The following is a 27,478-nucleotide window of genomic DNA, read 5'->3' as shown; positions in this document are numbered from 1 at the left end:
AATTACGTTATACGGCTAAGATAATATGAAGAAAAAAGTTGCTGAGTGGCTGACTCGAACTGTAAGTGTATGCGTGTGGAGGCTACATTTTATACTGCTCCTCATGATAAATGTGTTAGTAAGATTTACATGCCGCAGTCTATATCTACATCTACATACATACTCCGCAATCCAACATACGGTGCGTGGCGGAGGGTACCTCGTACCACAACTAGCATCTTCTCTCCCTGTTCCACTCCAAAACAGAACGAGGGAAAAATGACTGCCTATATGTCTCTGTACGAGCACTAATATCTCTTATCTTATCTTTGTCGACTTTCCGCGAGATGTAAGTTGGCGGCAGTAAAATTGTACTGCTGTCAGCCTCAAATGCTGGTTCTCTAAATTTCCTCAGTAGCGATTCACGAAAAGAACGCCTCCTTTCCTCTAGAGACTCCCACCCGAGTTGCTGAAGCATTTCCGTAACACTCGCGTGATGGTCAAACCTACCAGTAACAAATCTAGCAGCCCGCCTCTGAACTGCTGCTATGTCGTCCCTCAATCCGACCTGATAGGGATCCCAAACTCTAGAGCAGTACTCAAGAATAGGTCGTATTAGTGTTTTATAAACGGTCTCCTTTACAGATGAACCACATCTTCCCAAAATTCTTCCAATGAACCGAAGACGACTATCCGCCTTCCCCACAACTGCCATTACATGCTTGTCCCACTTCATATCGCTCTGAAATATTACGCCCAAATATTTAATCGACGTGACTGTGTCAAGTGCTACACTACTAATGGAGTATTCAAACATTACGGGATTCTTTTTCCTATTCATCTGCATTGATTTACATTTATCTATATTTAGAGTTGCTGCCATTCTTTACACCAATCACAAATCCTGTTCAAGTCATCTCGTATCCTCCTACAGTCACTCAACGACGACACCTTCCCGTACACCACAGCATCGTCAGCAAACAGCCGCACATTGCTATCCACCCTATCCAAAAGATCATTTACGTAGATAGAAAACAACAGCGGACCTACCACACTTCCCTGGGGCACTCCAGATGATACCCTCACCTCGCTGGGAATCAGGTACCTGGTCGTAGGAGCGTTCTTGGTGACGGCAGTGTAACCAACATGCCGGTACCAAAACAGTGTGTGAAAGAATTCGAAGCAGTGGTGTGCAAAATTAAAGCAACAAACTGCTATTTCCCCGTCCTGTGTCTAATTCACGATATAATCATACAAATTGCCAACAGATGTTGTTACGATCGTGTTCTGCACCGAAGATGGCATTCCGATAAACGGACAACCACGCCAACAATGACGTCAGGGAACCTATCAAGCGGGGTACTGTTTGCAGGGTAGTCCGACATCCACAGTCGCTGCGTACACAGTCACAGACGGTGCAGTATGGCACAGAGAAGACGTCTACCAGACTCTCTGCAGTGGAGGACCATGGGAAGAATGGAAGCAGGAGAGTCGTAATCTGATGTGGCCCGATGGCTTATTGTGAATCGTTCAGTTGTTTCTCGGAAGAGATGACATTTTATGGAGACCGAAACCATATCCCGGACACCAGGACAGGGCCGACTACGTGTGACATCAGAAAGAGTAGTCCGTTATTTGGCTGCGAGTGCGAGACGGTACCACATTAGCACTGCAGTGCAACTGGCATATTGCGTCGCAGCATCCACTGGACGTGTTGTATCGAGGCAAACGGCTTGAGCAAAGTGGCTTTTATTGTTGGAGACCTGCTGTCTGTTTATCTCTGGCGTGTCTTCACAGAAGAGAATGTCTAGAGAGGAGCCGCCAACATGCCATCTGATCTGTCGAACAGTGGGCCAATGTTCTTTCCACAAATGAGTCCCTATTTGATCTGAAGAGTGGTTCTCGACGGATTCGATACCGGAGGGCACGTGAAACTCGATTTCGGGGTCCAAACATTATGGAGAGGGACCGATATCGAATAGGATCCCTAATGGTGTGGGCAGGGATTATGGTGGCCACTCGAACACCTCTTCATGAAATTGTACGGGTGAATCAGCAAGATTTAACTGCTGTCAGGTACCGTGAGGAGAACTCATACGCGGTTGTTGCGCGGTGCTGTGGTCCCAGACGTCGTATTGATGGACTATAATGCTCTCCTCATAGAGCACGGGTGGTTGATGTTTTTTTGGAAACGGAACGTACTCCAGGCACGGCGTGGCCTGCTCTCTCTCCCATAGAACACGCCTGGAATGCATTAGGGAGACGTCAGCATCCACCAACCAATCTACAAGACCTGTGAGCAGCTATGCAAAAAGGATGGGCGTTATTGCCTCAACATGAGACTGATGATGTCATCCACTGCATGTCCCGTCGTTGTCAGGCTTGTATTGGTGCCAGAGGTGGTCACACCCCATATCGAGCACATTAACCAGTTGTCAGAATGTGTGCGCAGATCCGTTAAGTTGGAACAAAACGAAGAACAATTTTGTCTACAGTTATGCACGTTGCAGTTGATTACATTCAGTATTCTTTACATTGTTTCTATTTTACTGTCACTTGTTAATACTATTTTGTGGAAAAGTAAACGCGACCTTGAAACTTTCATTTGTTGCATTAATTTTGGACACTAGTGTGCATTTTTATACACGCCAGTTGTTGCATTGTGTAACTAGGTGACTGTTGTCCAGCCAGATAGTCAATTCAATTCAATTTTAAAATTAACTGATTTTTAAAGATCTTCAGGGAATAAAAAGAGCATTATGTGTATGTGAAAAAGTGAAATATAGTTTTCATTGCTGTTCTCAGTATTTTTCGTTTCACATTGTTAGATCGGAATTATTAAATTGATAATGACGAATTATGATGATTAAGTTGATTTATTACCCGAAGCAAAACTTAATTGTTTGAGAAGTTTAGTAATATCCTTCTCCCATTTCAAGTTGTCATCAATGTGACATCCAAAAATTTGGAGAAATCTATCCTGTTAACTGAGCCCTGTTCATATGCTACATCAATTGACGGTATGACTCTGTTCGGTGTACAGAAGTGGATATAATGAGTTTTTTCAAAATTATGGGCGAGTCCATTTTCTGAGAACCACTAAATAATTCTTTGAAAGACATCCTTAACAATATCTTCAGCTGCTTTTTCTGGAATGGAATTTATTATAACACTTGTGTCATCTGCAAAAAGTACTAGTTCCGCTTGCTGGACGTTAAGTGAGAGGTCATTCACATGAATAAGGAAGAGCAGAGGACCCAAAATTAAACCCTGTGGCACTCCCTTTGTGATAACTCCCTATTCACTAGAATTTACCGTCCTCCCAACATTATTTGTGTTATTCAACACAACTTTTTGCTTTCTGTTCGTTATGTATGATTCAGACCAGCTATGTGTACAGCCTTCAATTCCATAAAACCTGAGTTTTTCTAAGAGTGTGACATGATCCACAAAGTCAAATGCCTTGGAAAGATCACAAAAATACCAACTGGCGATAATTTGTTATTTAGGACATACACTATTTGATGGGTAAATGTGTAGATAGCATTCTCAGTGACATGCTGAGTAAATTATTTTCACTTAAAAGTGAGACTACTCTTTAATACATAACTTTTTCCAATATTTTAGAAAGTGATGTAAGCAATGAGATTGGTCTATAATTATTTAAGTCACTCTTGTCCCCTTTCTTACCAAGAAATTGAGTATTTCAATCTGTCTGAAAAAATTCCCTGTGCCAGCGAAGCATTACATATATCACTAAGGACTCTACTTATTATATTATAGCAACACGTCAAAATTCTGTTAGACTCCATCAACACCACATGAGCTCTTGTTTTTCAGTATATTTATAATTCCCTTAATTTCAGTGGGGGATGTTGGTGCTATTTCTAAAGGCCTGAAGTCCTGGGGAAAGACATTTTTAACATATTTTTTTGTTTCTTCAACTAAACCCTTTAATTATTTTTGTTGCTACATTGAGAAAGTGATTGTTAAAAATTCTTGCAACTTGTGAATTATCACTCACATCATCATCATTTAGCTTTATTGCTATGGTATACTGTGCACTGTCAGGCTCCCCGTCTCCCGTTTGACAATATTCCATATAGTTTTAATCTTATTATCCGAATTATTAATTTCTGTCAAAACACATAAGTTTCCAGACTTCTTAATGACTTTCCTTAAAACATTACAGTATCTTTTGTAGTAAGCAAGAAATGTCGGATCCTGACTTATTCTGGCCTGTCCATATATTTCCCTCTTCTTCTTAAACGATATCTTAATTTCCTTAGTAATCCATGGCATACTTGACTTTGTAATGGCTTTTTGGATAACGTTTCAGGAAAGCAACTCTCAAATATTGAGGCAAATTTACGGTGGAATAAATCGAAGTTGACATCAACATCATTTCTGTGTATACTTCATCCCATTCTATCATCTCTAGGCTGCTCTTAAAACTCTGTACCCTGCTCGCATCAATAAGCCTCCCTGTCTTGTATGAATCTGCCTGAAGCCTGTAAGGTGCTATATGTGTTATTTCCATTAACTGTGCACCATGATCAGATAGCCCATTAGCAACTGGGTACGCGTTGTTTCCGCCTGAGAACTGTCTATGAAAATGTTATCGCCGAGTGACGTACTATTCTGCTGCACACGAGTTGGAAAATTTACAATAGATACTGGATTGAAACGACCAAACAAAGATTCTAGTTCATCTACATTAAAATCACCACAAACCACTAACAGCTTCTTTTTCTCTGACAGGCAGCTCAATAATGCCTCTAGATTTTACATGAGTAGCTGAAAGTTACCTTGAGGGTATCTGTAGATTGTTACAATTACTATAGAAGTATACTGCGGTAGCAAACTCACAAGCTCGTGCTTCAAGGATCTGATCTACACAAAAACTATTTGTTTATATATTTATGACTTTGTGTCCAGTTGTTATATAAGTAGCAACTCCTCCTTTATCCACGTTGCTCTACATGAATAAGATGCTAATCTAAAAGCACGATGAACAACCGGTACACCAGCAGTGACTGGGCAGCGCTGCAGCATGGCGGCAGCAGTGAGCGCATGCCAAGGCAGTGCCGTTGCGCCTGCTGGTGTGGCCGAGCGGTTCTAGGTGCATCATCTGGAACCGCACGACCGCTCCGGTCGCAGGTTCGAATCCTGCCTCTGGCCTCGATGTGTGTGATGTCCTTAGGTTAGTTAGGTTTAAGTAGTTCTAAGTTCTAGGGGACTGATGACCTCAGATGTGAAGTCCCATAGTGCTCAGAGCCATTTGAACCATTTTTGAAGTGCCGTCGTTGCTGGAGCACCGGTTATTGATCCCGTTGTAATGTTCCTGTTAAAACACAGAGATAAAACGAATATGTCGCTGGACTAATTTGGGATAGTTCTATCGAATTCATACGAAAAACTCCGCTTTAAAAATCAGTTTATTCAATTTCAACGTTTTGATGATGTGTGACCAGCAACCCTTTTATTTCATGAAGAATTTAATACTTACATTTTGGTGAACAGTTTCGAAGAGAATGGTTCATTTTCAAGTCTGACCTACCAATGCTGGACTGAAAGTTCCTCATCTTAATGACAACTATCGAAAATTGCATCACACAGAGACGATATATAAATGTTGCGATATACGCATGTCAGAATAAAACTTAGTTTGATTCTGACCTGTATACTGAGCATTTGCCCATTTTAGATGGTTGTCTCTAACAAGGGGAGGCCGCCAATTGTGAAATTCAGATTCGATTCATACTGCGCATAATAAAAGCTCATGGCCAGAGGTGTAATGTGGCAAAGCACCAAGATGCACTTCTCAGCCGTTGTCGAGAAAATCGACAGTTAAAAGAAACCGGTGCGGTGAAATACTCTCTACGATTAATAGTTTTCTACAGCGTGGTGGCGCAGCGGTAAGCGCTCGGGTTCGTAATCCCGAGGTCGCCGGATCGAATCTCGCGCCATGCAACTTTTTTTTATTATTATTTTTTTTTAATTCAAATGTATACACACACACACATACACACACATATATATATATATATATATATATATATATATATATATATATATATAATTCCCGGCAATCAGTTGCAACAATTATGCATATAATAAGTTGTTGAAAGTCGTTTGATGTGGAAAAATAAAACTTGAAATAAAACACAATATCACAAATAATATTCAAGTGGATACAATTTATTGATAAGTTCGGTATACACTCGCACATAATTAACAATTAGTGACCAGAAGTAGCTGGAGTATCGCACGAACCAGAGTGATAGTTGTCATAGAAACATGGAAAGCAGAAAACAGCACGACATCGAGCACACCTGACAAACTATGCGCTTTTACAAGAACAATTGTTTTTTAAATTATCTGTTGGGAAACACTCCTGATTGACATTCTGAAAAATTTTTCTATCGTTCGTCAGGTTTGATGCATACCATGCGTATTGTATCATATCGGCAAAAATCGGAGAAGACAATTGGTGGTGGACGATGGATTGGATTTATTTCAAGTAAATATATATATATATATATATATATATATATATATATATATATATATATATACAGACAGACACTCTTTGACGTACTGGAAGAATATGGTATCGACAGAAAAACCAGGGCACTTATACAACAGACGCTTACAGACACTACCTCCAAGATTAAGTTCATGGGAGAAATTTCGGAACCCTTCCACATACACACAGGTGTCCGACAAGGAGACGGGCTCTCACCAATCCTGTTCAACATGGTGTTAGACAAAATTATCAAGCAGTGGGAGGAACAAGTTAAAGGAATACAGCTGGGAAGAACACGTGAAACCAAAACAATCATAAAATGTCTGGCATTTGCAGATGATATAGCCATACTCAGCAATAATACACAGGAGGCAAAGGAAACACTGGAATGCTTGCACGAAATAGCTGCCAAAACAGGTCTGCAGGTATCTTACGTGAAGACACAATATATGGAACGACAGACCAACAATGTACACACCATGCATACGGTATATGGATCCGTAGAATGAGTCGAAAAATTTAAGTATTTAGGGGAGTACATACAAATGGGAGGATCAAACAAGGCGGCTAACATGGAACGAACGAAGAAACTCCAGAAGGCATACAAACTCACATGGTCACATTATAATAAGAAAAGCATATCGAGGCAGGCCAAACTTAGGCACTACAAAACAGTTGTATTACCAGAAGCATTGTACGCGTCAGAAACAACCACAATTGGAGCATCAGGCATCATAGACACAGAAAAAATAGAACGCAAAATTCTCAGAAAAATATTTGGACCAATTCACAGAGATGGCATATGGATGAAGCGACCTACCAAAGAGCTGTACCAGCACACTGGCAGACTAACAGACGCGATCAGAAAACGCAGATTAACTTTCTATGGGCACATACAGAGAATGGACAACAACCGACTTACAAAGAAAATTTTTGATGTAGTAAACAGCTCAAGCAAGAAAACAAATTGGTATCATGAAATAGACGAAGACTTAAGGCAGATAGGGATCAACAGGCAAATGATAGGAGACAGGAAATACTTCAGAAACAAAGTTAGGAATGCAAAATTTATTGTAAAGAAGAGAAAGAAGAAAGGAACATTATGGACAGAGCAAAGGAAACAGGAGCACAGCCAAAGGATGAAGAGATTTTGGGAAGAGAAGAGGAAGAAAGGAAAGAAGTGAAAATTGTGTCATCATGTGATTTTCGAGTTCAAACACTGTCCATAAGGGCAACAATGAAATGAATGAATGAATATATATATTTTGAATTACAAAAAAAACAAATAATAAAAAAAAAGTTGCATGGCGCGAGATTCGATCAGGCGACCTTCGGATTACGAACCCGAGCGCTTACCGCTGCGCCACCACGCTCTAAAAGATTATTAAGCGTAGAGAGTATTTCACCGCAACAGTTTCTTTTGACTGTCGATTTTCTCGACAACGGCTGAGAAGTGCATCTTGGTGCTTTGCCATATTACACCTCTGGCCATGAGCTTTTATTATGCACAGTATGAATCGAATCTGAATTTCACAATTGGCGGCCTCCCCTTGTAAGACCGGGCATTGTCAGTGCAACCCCATTAGGTCAAGTTTGAGAATGAACCAATCGGTGCGGAACTAATCGCAAAAATATATATATACTGCAACTGTGACAGATTTGCAGTTTTAACGGGAAACAAACCGACGCTTTCCGTCGACAATGGACGTCGCATGAAAGAAGTGAAGAGCAGTATTCATTTGGGCTGACAACACGTACACACTGCAAAAACGAAATTTCAGATATCTGTAGAAGCGTCAGAGCTAATGCGCCTGACGCGTCTGTACATTCCTGGCTTAAAAATTATGAGTATTAGGTTAAAAAAAAATGCTTCAAATGGCTCTGAGCACTAGAACTTAGGACATCACACAACACCCAGTCATCACGAGGCAGAGAAAATCCCTGACCCTGCCGGGAATCGAATCCGGGAACGGGAAGCGAGAACGCTACCGCACGACCACGAGCTGCGGACAGTATTAGGTCCCTGTTGTACATTTCACTTGGGTCGGAATTGAATATTCTTCTCTGAGGGTCCAACAATGGGAGTGTGGACCCAGTAGTAGTCAGTTATTCCATCCGCCTAAATAGCAGAAGAGCCACAGTGGATGACTGTAGAGCGAATGGCGTCGTTGTGGACTGAGAACAACACTATGGCAAGACAATTACGTACAGCTCCTTGCTGAAGGACTGCACTTCTGGAAGGTAGCAGCATTGTTCTACAGTAGATCGGTGTCATCAGACGAAACCCAAGTATTGGTTACAGGCAAATTTTCACTAGGAATCGATGGGAAAACATTGCTGGAAATTCGCTAGGGATCTGGAGCAGCCATGCTTCGGTTACCGCCTACACCATACCACAGGCTAGAGACTTGGGTGGCGTAGAGCCACAGTCAACTGGGACGTTCTGTAGCACTCTTTAGTGTTCGGCGAAGAGTCCAACTTCTATTGGTGGCGGTCAGATTGACGTCAAAGCGTCTGTAGACGACCTGGCAAAAGGTCACAGAAAGTTGCGATTCTCAAGAACTGTACCTGTCCAACGACTGTGATCACGGTGCGCGGAGCTAACGGATATGATAATAGGACTGATTCAGTGATTGTCGAAGGTATGCTGAATACTCACCAGTGTGTGGCAAAAGAGAAACTATGTTGCCTCACCATTATTGAACATGGTACCAAATGACATATTCCAGCAAGATAATGCAAGACCTCACACAACAGTGGATACCACAAACGGTTCGAGAAATGTATGGATCCGTGATTAGCTTGCCCACTCCCCCAATACCTCACATGTAGAGCATATCTGCGAAAAACCGAAGGAAGATTAAGGCTTAACGTTCCACCCACATCGAGGCCATTACAGACAGAGAACAAGCTCTAAGTGTCTCAAGGGCGGAAGAAAATCGGTAGGGGCCTTTCAAAGGAAGCATCGCGGCATATTCCTGGAGCTATTTAGGGGAATCAAGGAAATTCTTGATCTGAATGGCCATAAGCGGACTTGAACCGTCGTCCTTCCGAATGCAAGTCCAGTTGGCTAACCACTGAGCCAGCGCTCTCGTTAGCATCTTTGGGACGCGGTGGGAAATCGTAAACTTCCTTACCATCTTCCAGATAGCAATCTCCATGAAATGACAGAATGTGTTTTGGACATGCCTAGACGATTATTCAACATGACATTTGGAATCTGAGTGCTTCAGAATCGATTGTAATTTGTATGAAAGAAGTAAAATAAAAGTAAACCAGGTGATTCCTGATAAAAAAGAATAAATAATTTTTATTCTAAAGTAAATAAATTTAGTAGCTGGTCTACTAAATTCTTCCAGGACTTTGTAAATAACAAGTATAATAGTATTCTTTGCTCCAACCATAGGGTTCACCGAACCACGTTCACAATAATTCTTTGTTGTTCCACTCTCGAACACCACGTGGAAAATGACAATACCTATATCTTTCCGTGCAAGCTTTGATTTTCCTTATTTTATTATTATGATCGTTTCTCCCTATGTAGGTCGGCGTTAACAAAATATTGTTAATTAGAGGAAGACCCATGTGTGAGCCTAGTAAACGCTGATTCAGAGGACGCCGCTGATGTAATGCTTTGCATTTTCGCCTCCAGTCGAAGTACTCTCTCTTTTGCGTAGTAAATTACATGGCCAATATTTATTGTGAGCTTTTCTGTCGATATAGCTTATTTTACGTTTGCATACAAACTGTTATTGACCCAGATCATACGGCCCGTATTGAGTTTATAGCCAAAATCATGAAAGCCACTTAAATGTCGCAGTTTTAAACATAAAATTGTCTTATTTTGCAACAAACAAAGAATATCAGAAACTATTCAGTGATTCAGTTTAGTTAAAAATCTCACAAATTTGCCTGTGACGTAAAGTAATGGATTTAGATTTTATTGAAAGGTCAAATATACCCTAAAAGTAAATTAATTTTGTCAATTTTATGCAACAAGCATCCAGGAGAAACGATTAATAATAATGTCATTTGGTGTTCATTGTTTGCAAAATGTAGCAAATGTACGTTCATGTATGTGTACTGAGTTTATGTAACATTTGTCTAATGAAATGGGGCTCTAATTAATTTGCATGGTTTCTTCAGATGTTGCTCAACTTCGAATCACACAGAATATTTTCATAATATTTAATGTGAGGGACTGACCACGGATTAATTAGTGTCTCACAGTGAGATAGATAAGCAGCATTACACGTAAAAGTTGGTTCAATAGCTTTCTAATGAAATAGATATTGCAGACTGTTAATTAGTAATCGAGATTTTGGGTTCAACTATAGCAATTTCTTTACTCATTAAAAAGTATGTATGAATTGGTCTGGCGACCGCAACGGCGTCCCGCTACAAGATGTAGTTACAGTTTTGTGTAACCTAGCGGAGAAGATTTGCCGTCCGCGTTGCTTTGTACACTGATTATACTATATTTTGAATCTGATCACCTAAATTAACCTTTATTAACACAATCATGCCCAAATTTTTCGTAAAACGTCAGCCCACGCGGCTTGTACAGTAGTTTTATTGAGATTTCACGCAAAGAAATAAAGACTTCTTCAAACGCTAAGACTTCAAATCTCAGATGCCTGTAAAATAAAAATTTGTTGAGCGGCGTGACTGATTTAAAGAAAGTCATTTTTGTGTAACACCAAGTGATTCTCGTGAGTTAAACATTTATTTACTACAAATTTCGACCGAAAAGGGAATCATGAGGCAATATAAAACTATTACACCTACTCCTACTCCGAAGTCAATAATGAAGGCAAGACTTTAAGAAAAGAATCCTGCGACACGGTCGTTATGGGCTAAATTCGTTTCTACACCTCAGTAATCTTGCGACACAGTCCATCTCCATGTTTCCTGCTGCTACAGGGAATACAGCGAGCGGGATCCACTCAGTTCAATCTATTCGCGAGTTTTGTGCAAAACTCCCCCAGACACCTTCCACCATGAGACTTTTTCTTGTTTCCAAACTAAAGTCACTTCTGAAAGGATGTGTTTCTAAACTGTTGACAATAGTAACAAGAAGCCTTCACGCGCTCCCAAACACATTTCTAAAAGAAGCCCGTTGTCATGTCTGTCAGAAGTGCCCTGTCTCACTCCCTTCTAAACTACTGCTTCTCTTTCATCTCCTTCGACTCTTATAAGAACAGTCTGATTTACGAAAAAATTGTAACAACCTTTCTCTCCCTGTGTTTCTACCTCTGCTATCTTCAGAATTTCAAAGAAGGGCGGGTATTGCCACTACCATCTATCTTCTGTATTGCACTATATGTGACTTTCTCTGTACACAAGATCATCGGCCACTAACAGCATCGCGGAGCTTTGGACTTAATCCACAAGATCATTTACGTGTACAGTCACGACTAATTTGTAATAGAGGGTGCTAAAAACCGACCTCGGGGTAAATCAGTTTGAGTTCTGGAGAAATGGTGGAAAACGAGAGATCTTATTGTTCCATAGACTTCTCTTAAAAGAAAGGTTGAAAAAACAACCAGATGTTTTACCACCTGTAGATATGAAGAAAACTTTTCACATTATTGAATCTATGATGTTGTTGAATCTATCTGTTGAATGAACTATATAGGAAACTAAGAAGAAGATTTGGAAGGGAATTCAACTACAGAGAAAATAAATAAAAAATTTAAGGTTTGCCAGTGGGATTCCAATAGACGACAGTAGATCTTGAAGAGTAGTTGAAAGGAATGGATAGTGTCTTGATAAGAGGTTCTAATGAACATAAACAAAAGTAAATCAACAGTCTCAGAATGTAGTCTAGGCGCTACAGTCTGGAACCGCTCGACCGCTACGGTCGCAGGTTCGAATCCTGCCTCGGGCATGGATGTGTGTGATGTCCTTAGGTTAGTTAGGTTTAAGTAGTTCTAAGTTCTAGGGGACTGATGACCTCAGAAGTTAAGTCCCATAGTGCTTAGAGCCATTTTTATTTAGTCTAATTAAATCAGGCGATTCTGAGAGACTTAAGTTGTGAATCGAAACACTAAAAGTTCTGTAAAAATTTTGCTGACTACGCAGTTAGATAACTGACAGGGACCGAATCAGTGAGAGTACAAATTTCAGAGTGGCAATAGCAAGAAAACCATTTGTGAAGAAAGAGAAATTTGTTATTATCTGTACTACTTTCTGTACCAATATAAAGACAAGTCTTTGATAACATTATTACCAACAATCTGGGAAAGATCTTGCCCGATTTACTCAAAGTTTTAAACAATATTCTAATAAATTATATATATTTTGGTAATATATATGGTATGTAAGCATACACATATGAAATACACTCCTGGAAATGGAAAAAAGAACACATTGACACCGGTGTGTCAGACCCACCATACTTGCTCCGGACACTGCGAGAGGGCTGTACAAGCAATGATCACACACACGGCACAGGGGACACACCAGGAACCGCGGTGTTGGCCGTCGAATGGCGCTAGCTGCGCAGCATTTGTGCACCGCCGCCGTCAGTGTCAGCCAGTTTGCCGTGGCATACGGAGCTCCATCGCAGTCTTTAACACTGGTAGCATGCCGCGACAGCGTGGACGTGAACCGTATGTGCAGTTGACGGACTTTGAGCGAGGGCGTATAGTGGGCATGCGGGAGGCCGGGTGGACGTACCGCCGAATTGCTCAACACGTGGGGCGTCAGGTCTCCACAGTACATCGATGTTGTCGCCAGTGGTCGTCGGAAGGTGCACGTGCCCGTCGACTTGGGACCGGACCGCAGCGACGCACGGATGCACGCCAAGACCGTAGGATCCTACGCAGTGCCGTAGGGGACCGCACCGCCACTTCCCAGCAAATTAGGGACACTTGTTGCTCCTGGGGTATCGGCGAGGACCATTCGTAACCGTCTCCATGAAGCTGGGCTACGGTCCCGCACACCGTTAGGCCGTCTTCCGCTCACGCCCCAACATCGTACAGCCCGCCTCCAGTGGTGTCGCGACAGGCGTGAATGGAGGGACGAATGGAGACGTGTCGTCTTCAGCGATGAGAGTCGCTTCTGCCTTGGTGCCAATGATGGTCGTATGCGTGTTTGGCGCCGTGCAGGTGAGCGCCACAATCAGGACTGCATACGACCGAGGCACACAGGGCCAACACCCGGCATCATGGTGTGGGGAGCGATCTCCTACACTGGCCGTACACCACTGGTGATCGTCGAGGGGACACTGAATAGTGCACGGTTCATCCAAACCGTCATCGAACCCATCGTTCTACCATTGCTAGACCGGCAAGGGAACTTGCTGTTCCAACAGGACAATGCACGTTCGCATGTATCCCGTGCCACCCAACGTGCTCTAGAAGGTGTAAGTCAACTACCCTGGCCAGCAAGATCTCCGGATCTGTCCCCCATTGAGCATGTTTGGGACTGGATGAAGCGTCGTCTCACGCGGTCTGCACGTCCAGCACGAACGCTGGTCCAACTGAGGGGCCAGGTGGAAATGGCATGGCAAGCCGTTCCACAGGACTACATCCAGCATCTCTACGATCGTCTCCATGGGAGAATAGCAGCCTGCATTGCTGCGAAAGGTGGATATACACTGTACTAGTGCCGACATTGTGCATGCTCTGTTGCCTGAGTCTATGTGCCTGTGGTTCTGTCAGTGTGATCATGTGATGTATCTGACCCCAGGAATGTGTCAATAAAGTTTCCCATTCCTGGGACAATGAATTCACGGTGTTCTTATTTCAATTTCCAGGAGTGTATAAAGAGGAAACATTAATAGCAAAATTCTCGACAAGTCCTTGATCAATTTACTTCTGATTTTTACACAATACTCTAACAAACATTTGGACGGACATGGGTTGTATACACTGAACCGCCAAAGAAACTGGTGTAGACATGCGTATTCAAATACAGAGAAACGTAAACAGGCAGAATGCAGCGCTGTGGTCGGCAACACCTTTATAAGACAAGCCTCTGGAGCAGTTGTTAGATCGGTTACTGCTGTTACAATGTTACGCCAGTATAAAAGCAGATACAGCAGAGTTGGTCTGCTAGGGGAGTTCAGTGACTTTGATCGTGGACTACTCATTGGATGTCACAAATCCCTCAGGGACATTTCAACCCTTGTGATGCTGACCAAGTCGACTGCTGGTGATGTGGGTGTGAAGTGAAAACGTGAAGGACTTACCACAGCTGAACCAAGACCAGGTGGCTCTAGTGTATTGACGGGCAGCTATGTTGGAGCATTGCAGAGGGTGGCATAAAAAAGTCATGAAATCAGCGGAGGAATCACTCCTGAGTTTCAAAGTGTTAACAGCAGTCCAACTAGTACAGCAGCTGCACGTCGGCAGTTAAAAATAATACGGCGCAATGGTCGCGCAGCTCTTCATAAGCCACATATTTCTGAAGTCAGTATTAAGTGACGCCTGAGGTGGTGTGAACAGACAATGGCCAGAGGATGATTGAAAATGACTCGTCTGTAGTGATGAATCACGCTATACGCTGTGCCAAACCGATGCAGCGGTTTGATTTTGACAGTTACCCTGGAGAAAGTTACCTGCTCTCATGCATGGTGCCAGCAGTGAAGTACGGACGAGGTGAGGTTACAATGTGGGGTTGTTACGATGTGGGTGTGTTTTTCGTGTTTGGGTGTGGTCCTGGCCGGCCGGTGTGCTCAGAGCCATTTGAACCATTTTTTGATGTGGTCCTGTTATTGGTTTTAAGAAAACGATGAATGCACATGAATATGAGCACTTTACAGAGTTGTGTACTCTGTGTAGCAGAGAAACACTTTGGAGGTGACACTGTCACCATGGCAATTCACCCTGTCATAAGCACATTCTGTGAGGCAGTGGTTTGTGGAGAAATACTTTCCTGAAATAGATTGGCCTGCCCAAAGTTCTCACATGAACATAATGGAATACGTTTCGGATGAGTTACAACGTTGTCTCTTCGCTGAAGACCTCGGCTTCCAACATCACTACCTACGCCACTTTCAGCTCTTGATTGGATTGGATTGGATTGTTTTGAGGAAGAGACCAAACAGCGAGGTCATCGGTCTCATCAGATTAGGGAAGGACGGGGAAGGAAGTCGGCCGTGCCCTTTCAAAGGAACCATCCCAACATTTACCTGGAGCGATTTTAGGGAAATCACGGAAAACCTAAATCAGGATGGCCGGACGCGGGATTGAACCGTCGTCCTCCCGAATGCGAGTCCAGTGTGCTAACCACTGCGCTACCTCGCTCGGTCAGCTCTTGAGGAAAATGTACGTTCAACCACTTTGTTGAAAGTATCCCTAGCAGAGTTCAAGCCATCATATAGTCGAAGCCTCCCATATTAATGTCTACCAACAGGTGTCAGGCTACTTTTGATCGGGCAGTGTATTTTGCAATAGTTATGCGGAGATAAAGAGGTCTGGTCAGGATGGACTAGTGCGGAGAGCTGCGTCAGTCCAATCTTCGGACTGTGGCAACAGCAGCAGCAGCAAGTGTCCTCGACCAAGTGACGTTGCTGGCACTTCGTGTGCCGCCGCGCAGAACGCAAGAAGCGAGCCATCTCCCGCGGACAATGACCGGTGGCGCTGGCGCGCCAGCCACCAGCCAAGCAGCCCGGTCGCTCCGCTCGCGCTTCGATTTCTCGATCGGCCGCGGCGCACAAAGCGGGGATTCCCCCACCGCCACACGGCCGCCGGTCCGCTCCCTTCACCGGCCATCCATCGCCTCGCCGGCCACCCTTCACCGGAATTCCCTTCACTTGCGGCACCATCGATCAGCCACAATGCTTTTCGTGGCCGGACAATTTAGGTAAGCGCCAGAGGGAATAAGCCCAGAGAAGGAAGGGGGAAAAAAACGGGCATGAAATTTGTTTCCAGAAAAACGGACAACGGTAACGTCCGGCTCTTCTCTTCGACTAGGATAATGTAGATGACATGCATACTGAGAACAGCATATTCCTGAGTAATGTGTTACTAATGGAAGACATCAAGTTGTCGTAGAGGTCAACGACCATGATGCGTTATCTACACAAAACCGATTGTCTGTATTCCACTTTATTTATCCACGTAACTCACGCGTTTCGGCATGCTACCATAAAAGGATCTTTGGTAAAAAAAAAAAGAAATAAACAGAGGATATATATGCAGGATTTTAAGAGAAAGGAAGACATCGGCCGAATTAGGCACTGAAATAAAATCAGTGATAAGTGAAAATTTCTGCCGGACCGAGACTCGAACCCGGATTTCCCGCTTTATGTGCGCGGTCACCTCAGCTTTAATCAGGGTAGCAAAGTACGATAGGTACATTCAACATTTTGGAGCATTATCAAAACAAAAATGCTATAATTACCATAGGAATGCAATTCTGGAGAAACAAAACAAAATGGCAACTGCATACCATCAATATACGAATAGGTTCACATTGATCCCCAACAGCTGCTAGAGGTAAACAATACACTGATCCGCATGTCCCATCAGCAGTGAGTCAAGCACGTCTTCTCGAAAAATATTCCATACTCCTATCTCATTGGTCAATTTCAGGAACAAACACCAAAAAAGAAATTCACCTTCAGAAGGCTCTAAGCACTTTGGGACTTAACATCTGAGGTCATCAGTCCCCTAGACTTTGAACTACTTAAACCTAACTAACCTAAGGACATCCCACACGTCCATGCCCGAGGCAGGATTGGTTCAAAATGGTTCAAATGGCTCTGAACACTATGGGACTTAACATCTGTGGTCATCTGTCCCCTAGAATTTAGAACTACTTAAGCCTAACTAACCTAAGGACATCACACACATCCATGCCCGAGGCAGGATTCGAACCTGCGACCGTAACGGTCATGCGATTCCAGACTGAAGCGCCTAGAACCGCACGGCCACACCGGCCGGCAATTCACCTTCTCACAACCCCTTCCCCTCCCCATTTTTATTGCATATTCGGATTCTAGGCCTAGAAATAGCTACAGTTTTCTCAAACCATTATTTTCCATTCCTGCTAGATAGCACTGTAATCGACAAATGTCAAATTGTACGTAAATGGAAACTAGTCTGGATTTTATATGAATTATATGAATGCGCTGTGTCTCTTCTTTCAGACATATCGAAAAGAACTGACACCATGCGGATTCTGCAGCTGTGATACATATTGTGTAAATTGAAGCGGAGGGAGCAGAAAGGAAAGGAAAGGAAAGGGAAGGAACCGATGACATCAGCTGCATCAGGACTTCATGAGGAACCACCGGTGACAATTTAAATTGCGTGCCGGAGAGGGGCTTGAACGCGGGATCTTCTGCTTACTTGACAGTTCCGTTAATCACTGTGCCATCAGTGTTTACTGCAGTGTTTACTGCAAAAGCAGGGACCTCTCACTGCGGATTCACAATACCGTTCGACCTCCTGCAGGAATCTCCAAGCAGCGAGGGTGGAGGACGTAGACGGGACGGCGACACCAGACAGGCGGTGCTAGGTGTGTGTGTGAGTGAGCTGGGGAGCGTATTGATAGAGCCCCTGCATTTGCGATAAACACTATGTCCGGATCGTGCAATGGTTAACGCAACTCCCAATAAGCAGCAGGAGGTCCTAGGTCCAAAGCCTAGTCCGGCACAAATTTTAATCTGTCGCCACTGATTCCGCATAACGTCCCGCTGGTATCATCAGTTCCTTCCTCCAATTTTCCTTTCCTTTCCCTCCCTTGCTGCACCTTCAATTTACATAACCTTTGTTTTCCAACTGTTGATGTTCCGACTTTACTTAGATGTAGCAAACGTGATTGTGCAGTACAAATAATATTTCTAAACACTGACATTGACTCTCTGACGTATGTATGGTGTCTGCTCTTTCGGACAAGTCCAGTAGAATAGACACCACACTAATATATAATACAGGATAAGTATTTTTTTTTTACATATTACCAGTAAGAAAATATGCACACAAACAGATAAGAAAAAAATGGAGTGCATACAGATAAAAAGCATACACACCAAAACCTAAGGGAAGTATCAGTGCCATGTGCCACCACGTTAGCCGGCCGGAGTGGCCGAGCGGTTCAAGGCGCTACAGTCTGGAACCGCGCGATCGCTGCGGTCGCAGGTTCGAATCCTGCCTCGGGCATGGATGTGTGTGATGTCCTTAGGTTAGTTAGGTTTAAGTAGTTCTAAGTTCTAGGGGACTGATGACCTCAGAAGTTAAGTCCCATTGTGCTCAGAGCCATTTGAACCATTTTTTTGCCACCACGTTAAGTAGTACTTAAATGTACCATGCAAATGAGCGTACTGACAATTACAATACCGCAAATTACGAAGTAAATTATGCATCTGAGAAAAGGTGGCATTCGTACAGTAAGATAAGCATACACCATATTAAAACACATATGACAGGCTCGGACATATATAAAATACAGTTTTGCATCAAATACAGGGTGGTCGGGAACATTCTGAAGAGCTTGTAGGTGTGTCCCAGGGTAGGGTTGTACTGAGCAATAACTGTTAAGAGAAAAATTCTATACGTTTCGGAGTTAATTAGCGTTGATATTAGTCAATCAGACCGTCACGCTCTCAGATTCATGCGGCCAGCCACAGACTGTGTCGCCAAATGTGTTCTTCGTTGTTTTTCCTAAAACCGAACAAGAGAGCGATACAAAAACTGGACATAGGGGGTAGTAATGGCCGATCTGAGCCAAAGGCTTAGCAGTCTCGTGCGCTGTCATCTACGTTATGAGAAAAACTGACAATTGTCGTATCTGGCGGGCCTCTTGAATTTGCGCACGTAACTGCCTTATCAGCTAACGTCAATTATAACTAACTCATAAATTGCTCAGAATTTGCTTATTGGTGGTTCCGTAGTTCAGTAAAACTTATATAACACATCCATATGGAGTATTTTATATCATTGTATAGGGATCTCATGACCCGCCAGGTCGGCCGCTGTGGCCGTGAGGTTCTAGGCACTTCAGTCCGGAACCGCGCTGCTGCTACGGTCGCAGGTTCGAATCCTGCCTCGGGCATGGACATGTGTGATGTCCTTAGGTTAGTCAGGTTTAAGTAAAATGGTTCAAATGGCTCTGAGCACTATGGGACTTAACTTCTGAGGTCATCAGTCCCCTAGAACTTAGAACTACTTAAACCTAACTAACCTAAGGACATCACACACATCCATGCCCGAGGCAGGATTCGAACCTGCGCCGTAGCGGTCGCGCGGTTCCAGACTGTAGCGCCTAGAAACGCTCGGCCACTCTGGCCGGCTAGGATTAAGCAATTCTAAGTCTAGGGGACTGATGACCTCAGATATTAAGTCACATAGTGCTCAGAGCCATTTTAACCATTTGACCCGCCAAGGTAGCCGAGAGCGCTAATGCGCTGCTTCCTGGTCTCCGGTAGGCACGCCGGCCCCGAATCGAATCCGCCCAGCGGATTAACGACGAGGGCCGGTATGACAGCCAGCATGGATGTGGTTTTTAGGCAGTTTTCCACATCCCGTGAGGTGAATACCGGGCTGTTTCCCACGTTCTGCCTTAGTTATATGACGTCTGGGGTACACTAATTCCTTCCCGGGGGGGGGGGGGGGGGATATGGGGTGGCCCACGTTGCAGTGGGTCAAAGGCCTACATAAAATGATGATGTATACAGATCTCGTGAAAAATTTATCGAGCTGTGTTAAAACAAGGAACTGACGCTAGGAAAGGGAGCCAAAAATAGGAAAGCATTGTACTGGCTCACACACAGCAACTCCATACCTCGCCACCCATTGCGTACGACTGCCTCACCATTTGCTCCCTGTATCCACTACCTGAACAACATACCACAGGCAGAGGTGATCTCCCTCATCTCAGCACGTGACACACAAGAACCGCAGCACTACTCCCAGACACGAGTGCATCTAAAGATAGGCCCCTAGCCCTTGTTAGTAACTCTTATAACACGATCCACTCTATGGGCTGGAGAACTGTAAAAATCATCTACATTCTACTTTTCCTCAAACCAAGAAAACTCCTAGCGATACTTCCTTATATCGACCTTGGCCTCAACTCTGTATTTAGGAAACTCTCCGAATCTATTGTCTCTCAGCGCATCCACCAACACCTGAACCAGCACTTACCCATTCCTGTTAATTGCCCAACGTCTCCTCAGGCGAACAATTCTGTTCTTCACAGAACTATCATATCAAGTTAACAACATAAATTTCTCAATTTTCGTATCTCTTGACCTCAAAAATGGCCACGATCGTACATGCCTTCCCAGCTTCCTCTTCAAACACATGCAATTCCAAGTAACTGTGTTTACCTAATTCGTTCCTTTGCATCCAACTGTTCATCTCCTGTCACTGCTAAAAGTACCGATTCCCGTACCTTCTGTCCTGCTGCCGGTGTGCCCCAGGCTCCATCCCCTCTTGCGTCCTTCACGTCTTCTGTACTTGATGTTGCAAAACCACCCCCTCCAGTCCAACTACTTCAGTATGCTGATTACATTCCATTCGGAGACCTCTACCAAATCTCCAGAAATCACGAAGATCCCTCCAACTCCATGTTAACTACTTTTCCTCCTGAAGGTAAAAGGCTCCAAAATACAAGCAATAATTATAGCATGCACTATCCATAGGTTCCATATTCCAGCTGAACTGGACAGGGCGCCTGTCTCTGACATGTATTACAGAATACTATACTTGCATTAAATTCATGATATGATCGAACGGAATCAAAATTGTAATTCTAATAACATAATCCAGGCTTATATTTTTTACAAACAGAAATGACACATGGAATTGATATGGAATTTGATTTTCAGAAAACGTAATTATTTTCCATATTTTCAATTCAATTGGGAATCAAAATTACATTATAAATTATCGTTATACCTATATTTGAAAATTAATACTAAAAACAGCTGTACAAAGATAGTCAAATAGTATATTTAGACTTTTTGGACGCAATATCGAGTGTCTTTATAATAGCACTGCTTTGCGAGTGTTATTTTGTTATTCTTCTTCGTCGTAGTCGACATACAGTAAGTGTTACATTTTGGCGCAAGGCTTTTGTGAAGCGGTAGGATCAGCGAGCTGGAAGGAGTGTGCTATGCTGAAAGTGCATTATCATAATTGAAGTATATTTATCTCGGAGTTTTGCTCCAGACAAAGACGCCAGAATACTCCGATAACTGCGACGAGCGGCAACGCCGAAGACAGCCGATCCTTGCAGGTCCACAAGCGAGGGCGCTACGGCCTGGCGGTGTGGTCCTTCTGTCACTGTGGATCTGGTGCGTGCGCGGCAGCACTGTCAGCGCGCTATATGAGGCGGAGCTGGCTCACCTGAAGATGACTGGCAGGTGTCCAGTCGAAATATCGTGGAGTAACGTTTACGACTACCGGCTGCAATCTCGAGCTAGCCGCGGTGGCCGAGCGTTTCTAGGCGCTTCAGTCCGGAACCGCGCGACTGCTACGGTCTCAGGTTCGAATCTTGCCTCGGGCATGGACTTGTGTGATCTCCTTAGGTTAGTTAGGTTTAAGTAGTTCTAAGTTCTAGGGGACTGATGACCTCAGATGTGAAGTCCCATAGTGCTCAGAGCCATTTGAATCATTTTTTGCGGCCCCAAAATCTCTTCTAACAGGTGAAAAATTGTCATAGACCAAGTTTTTGTTTGAATTTTTGAATGGACCAAATTATTTGGAGGGACCAGGTGACATGGAACATTTTTACCAAAGATCAGATATAGAAGATAGCACACTTAAATTGATGATCAGATCGGTTTCTAAAATATGTGGGTAAACTAGACAGAATTGTGGAAAAAATGAGCAGACAAAATCATTAGAGTCATTTACAAAGGGGTGGAAAGCAAACTTGGTTAAATGCTAATCGTGATGGAAGGGAAGGCAATGATTACAATTGTTCTGAATTTCATTAGGGAGATCACAATATAAAAATGATAACAATTTTTAGCCAAGGCTGCACTATGGAAATAGTTGGAACATAACTGGGAATACAGACTCTGATAATCGGTAGAGATTTTGGCATGGACACACTGACTCATGGAGAGAAGATAATGTAACTACAGTATTCAGGAAATACAAAACTAGTATGTGCTTCCCTGTCGGTCCACAAAGTAGGGGCGAATGCATTAAATAATAACTGGACCAACAACAGTAATGATTCAGAACACAAAGGTTCATGTGAAGTAATTAGTAATTATTTTTAAGATGTGTACTGTCCTATTTATATAACGTCTGTTGAACAGGAAGTATGTCAGTCAGTCAAAGAGAAGAATGCAGATAAGGAAAATAACACACTTATGTTGGTAAAGAAGATGGAGAAGTATTTAACTTAAAAGAATTTTATGATTGGGTAAAAGCCTGTCACTTGTCTGAAAATGAGCAGGTAACTGATCTGTATGATGACTTGTGAATCGAAAAGCTGATGAAGGAACCAGGTAAACAAGACGTGAACACTGTGTTAATTGAAAATGATTTAAATCTAGTTGGGTCAAAATAATTTATAGTTATCTCTTAAGTCTTATGTTCTTTGTGTTCGGTAACGGTCTATGTTATTACTGCTCATTTCCAGTGATTTCATATATCGAGTGTAATTAATACGATGTATTAATTACAGTTTGTCGCGTATATGTAATTGAAGTGGGGCTAATATTTCCCCCTAGTATTAACCATTGAGAATTCCTAATAGGATATAGGAAATGCGGTAACTGTTATTTCTGCAGTTTGCTGCTATTCAGTCCATGTCGTTACTTGTTCCTTCGGCTATGGCGTTGCAAAGTTCCGCGAGAAATAGTTTTACGACAGCACATCCAAATAAAGTTAAATGTAACTTGTGCTCGGCAGTGTTGTAGCTCCACTTCTTACTCAAATAGAAATCTGCGGCATAAGAGTCCTAGCCCTACAGTTTATGTAACTGAAACTTGTTGGAGACCAGTTTTTACGAGTGCAAACAATGACAAAGTCAGTTCAACTTTAAACCCGTGGTGCACTTGTCGACTGCAGTGGACAGCTGTGAACTGTCGCTTCTTTGGTGTTTCACACAGTCCTGAGGCTGCAAATAAAGTAGCTCACTTCAGTAGACACTCCCTACTGCTGCAGCGCCCTATGTGCGTTTGCAGTCTCAGGAATGACTGAAAACGCCAAAGAAGCTACTATTAACAGCTGTCCACTGCAGTAGACAAGTACACCACAGGGTTAACAAAAGCTGTGCAAGAATCTGCCATTTTAGTGCTTGCGCGTCAAGTTGAACAATTTGTGCAAGAAATTCTCAATACCGCTACTGCTTCAGTGTGTCAAAGACAAACAAAAATTACAGTATTTTCGTCAAGACCAGTGCCTTCATCGAAACGGCCCTAGAAGACTAACAGATTTTAAGATTTGTTATTAAAGAATATCTTTGGTATACGAAATACAAAATTACTAAAGCACCTGACTTAAAGTTATGGGTGCCGCTCTCACACGTCGTTGGTGTCTGCATAGCAATACTTATACAGTACACACTGAAGATTATTTAATGTAAGTACTTATACTATCACAACACACAAACTGCTTCATTACGTCGCAAAAGTGTTTCGAAACATTACTTTATACTGTTCTATTTGTTTCGAAACAGATGTTCCAGTTTACCCATCTTTATCGACTGGTCGGATCACTATCGCCTAGATGGTGTTTGTCGAATGTAGTTAGTTCTCACTGCCACCGAGTTATTTTCACGCCAAAAACAAACTCAGTCTCGCAAATTTTTGAATGGACGGTGTAGACCTCAAAGTAAAACACTGCTTACGATCGCTTACGCCGATGAGGCAGAATCAATTACTGTAACGATGTTCGTATATTCGTCTTCATTATCTGCGTTTGTGAAAGATATCGGTTTCCATTTAGATTCCTTTGAAGTTCTTTGCTGTGCAGATTGTGTAATATCTCTGTACAGCAGCATCAAATTTTAATACGGACAAAAATCTCATTTTCTCTAGCGATGCAGAGCTTCATTGATATAGGCCTATTACGCCTGTAGAACGTGATGGGGAATACCAAAACTCCACTAATGATTTTTTTAATGCAATTAGTTATGTGGGCTGCTGTTCGATCGCATCTTTCCCTGACTCTCTTTCTATGTACCTTTCTTTTCATTTTGTCCTGTACTAGCGAAAGAACAGACACAGTGTTTAAGACAAGATTTCGATAATAGCGAGACTGAGATTTCTTGGCACACATCCAAATTTATATTTTGAATGGTTTCCCACAATTACTGCTGGTGAATTCTGGAATGGTCGTTCAAAATGATTGCGACTGATAATCGACGCATGATTTCCGTTCTTATGCTCCATATCCTGTAAACTACTCGTTATTGAACGTTAAATCTTAGCCTTCCTCCTACGGTATACTCTGTCGAGGTTTTCATGTTGTTGCTGAAGACTTTTTCTGCTTTAAAAGTTTCCTCAGTTATACAACCTCTTTAAAAGACCACGTGGACAGCATGGAGGCTTTTTGTTGTAAACGGTCAATTTAGAATTCTGCTGTTGCAATTGTCCTGATAATTGTCTTTTTCTTTGTAACATCCAGCTGACATCAAGTAGGTGTGTGACTAAAAATTTATTTTTGTAAACGGTAATACGAAATTTAATAATTTTGGTTCGCAACCATAACATGTTTCTGTTAATGGCTGCTGACATAAATACCGAACTTTCGAGGTAGAAGTGACACTAGTCCATAAGTAAAGCGTCATACATTTATTGTTTCTTGTTCGTCTGATTTTTGAATCAGCCAATGGACGGGGTTGTTACGGTTTCACTTGTTTGCTGCTGGAAAGTGCCGCATCTTTCCGTGGTTCTCTGAGTCATTCACGAAAGGTACGCTGTAATCTGTAACTGAATGGATGTGTGTATTTGAAGCTCTCATCCGTACTGCTTCATCTAAGAAGACTAGCGGAATTTTTCATGAATGATTTCCTCTAGCATACTTGCAAAATTTACTGTTCAGAATTTGATAATGTGACATTCCAGAAGCGATGTCTCTAATTCTGTCCGTAAGTCTTCAGTTAGAACTCTGGAAGATTTAGCAAACATTATGTACAAAATAACTGCTAACCCGGACCGCGTTTTATGCATTCACGCACGCAATGCTTTCAGATGATTAAGAAAAGAGGGTTAAGCAGTGCTAGTGGTTGCTTAGAAACATTGTGGGTGGAGAATTTGAGCTACCACTGTGTTTTATGAGTGATTAAACTTGGTTTCATGTTTCTGGCCAAGAGAATAACTAGACTAATTGCTTTTGGTCTACAGAAAATCCTCACATTGTGTTTCAAATTCCTCTTCACGATAAAAAAAAAGAAAGCTGGAGTTGGGTGCGCTGTTTCTGGTAGCTGAATTATAGCTCAGATATTCTTTGAAACCACAGTCAATGCAGTTGTTTGGCAAAAATATTTTAGGAATTTATCTTCTCAGTCAGAGGAATATGAAAGTCAGTAATTTTTTTCAAGGAGGATGGAGCTATGCGCCCCATGTCACGTTAATTGCTGTCTCGTATTCATAACACCTTCATAGAAGAGCAAGCAATAAGTAAACATTTGTGACCACCTCGTTCGTTGCAATTATCTGCATGCGAATTTTATCTACAAAAAAAATGGTTCAATTGGCTCTGAGCACTATGGGACTTAACATCTAAGGTCACCAGTGTCCTAGAACTTAGAACTACTTAAACCTAAGTAAGATAAGGACATCACACACATCAATGCCCGAGGCAGGATTCGAACCTGCGACCGTAGCGGTCGCGTGGTTCCAGACTGTAGCGCCTAGAATCGCATGGCCACTGCGGCCGGCAATATAGCAATATTCTGTATGCACCGAGCCCTAGCTATCGTCCCCTCCAGAAACACCAAAGGTGAACAAAAGCTGTAGCTTAGCGCACACCAAACCATAAGGCATTAGGTGGCGCCAGTGTGCCTTGGACAAACGCACTGTACGAGGCAGCGCTCACCACGCCTACGTTGTACGAGCAAACGCCCTCACTTCCATTGAGGCAGAATCTGCTTTCATCACTGAAGACTACGGCACGCCATTCCGTCTTTCAAGTGATCGTCTGAGGCACCAGTCGAACCGTGCACGCCGATGTTCTAACATGAGTGGAAGCGCGCTAAGGTTGTGCGTGCCTCTAGACCCATTGCTAATAAAACCGGCTCGCAACAGTTGCAAGTCCTCTTGCGCGTGATGTGGTAGCTGCGCCATCTTCCACTGCTGCCCTTGCAATACGACGATCCTGGCAGGCGTCTGTGCCCCGTGGACGTCCAGACCCTCGTCTACTGGTGTGAGAATGCTGTGGCGGTACAAACCCCAGTTACTAGATGAATATTTCTAGTATGCAAAGATTGCTTTGTGGAGAGCGAGCGAGCGACATGGTGCCCGATGCGCGGAAGCGCGTGGCGCGCCCGCGCGAGATTTTCAACGGTCGGTCTCCCCGGCCGGGCGGCCACGTGGCCTGCAGCTTGGGGCATTGTTTGGTCTCTTGCGCATTACGCGAAAGCTATGTAAATTACGGTGAAGAGCGATGCGGCAGTGGATTGTGGTCAGCAATATGCACCTTCTGAAAGATCGATCTTTATTTCAAGCCACGAGACGTAAAAGTTATAGTGACCTCAACATCGCTTAATATCACTAATACTGAAAGATTAATAAAAATAGTAAGTAACAACTTAAAGGGATGAGCAGGCACTCATTAAAAAACGTTTCGTCATAGCGGATCGAGTGCCGTAGTCATATGTTAAGATTCATAAATAATTAAACCCGTAAAGAGCAATAAACAAAGTTTGAGGGAAAACTGTTTATAAAATTCAATAGAAAATGTATGACGTAAAGAACGGCACTTGTAAGATGGCAAGAACTATGCCCCTTACATGAAGTCATTAAAGATCACCTAACTCACGTTGAGCGAACAGTAGGGCTGAACAAAATTGACTGACAAGGCACAATGCATCTTGTAGAGCGTATAGTAT

This window comes from Schistocerca americana, chromosome 7 (assembly GCF_021461395.2).
Source record: "Schistocerca americana isolate TAMUIC-IGC-003095 chromosome 7, iqSchAmer2.1, whole genome shotgun sequence".
In the NCBI taxonomy this organism is placed as follows: Eukaryota; Metazoa; Arthropoda; class Insecta; order Orthoptera; family Acrididae; genus Schistocerca; species Schistocerca americana.
Note: the sequence above shows the minus strand (reverse complement) of the source record.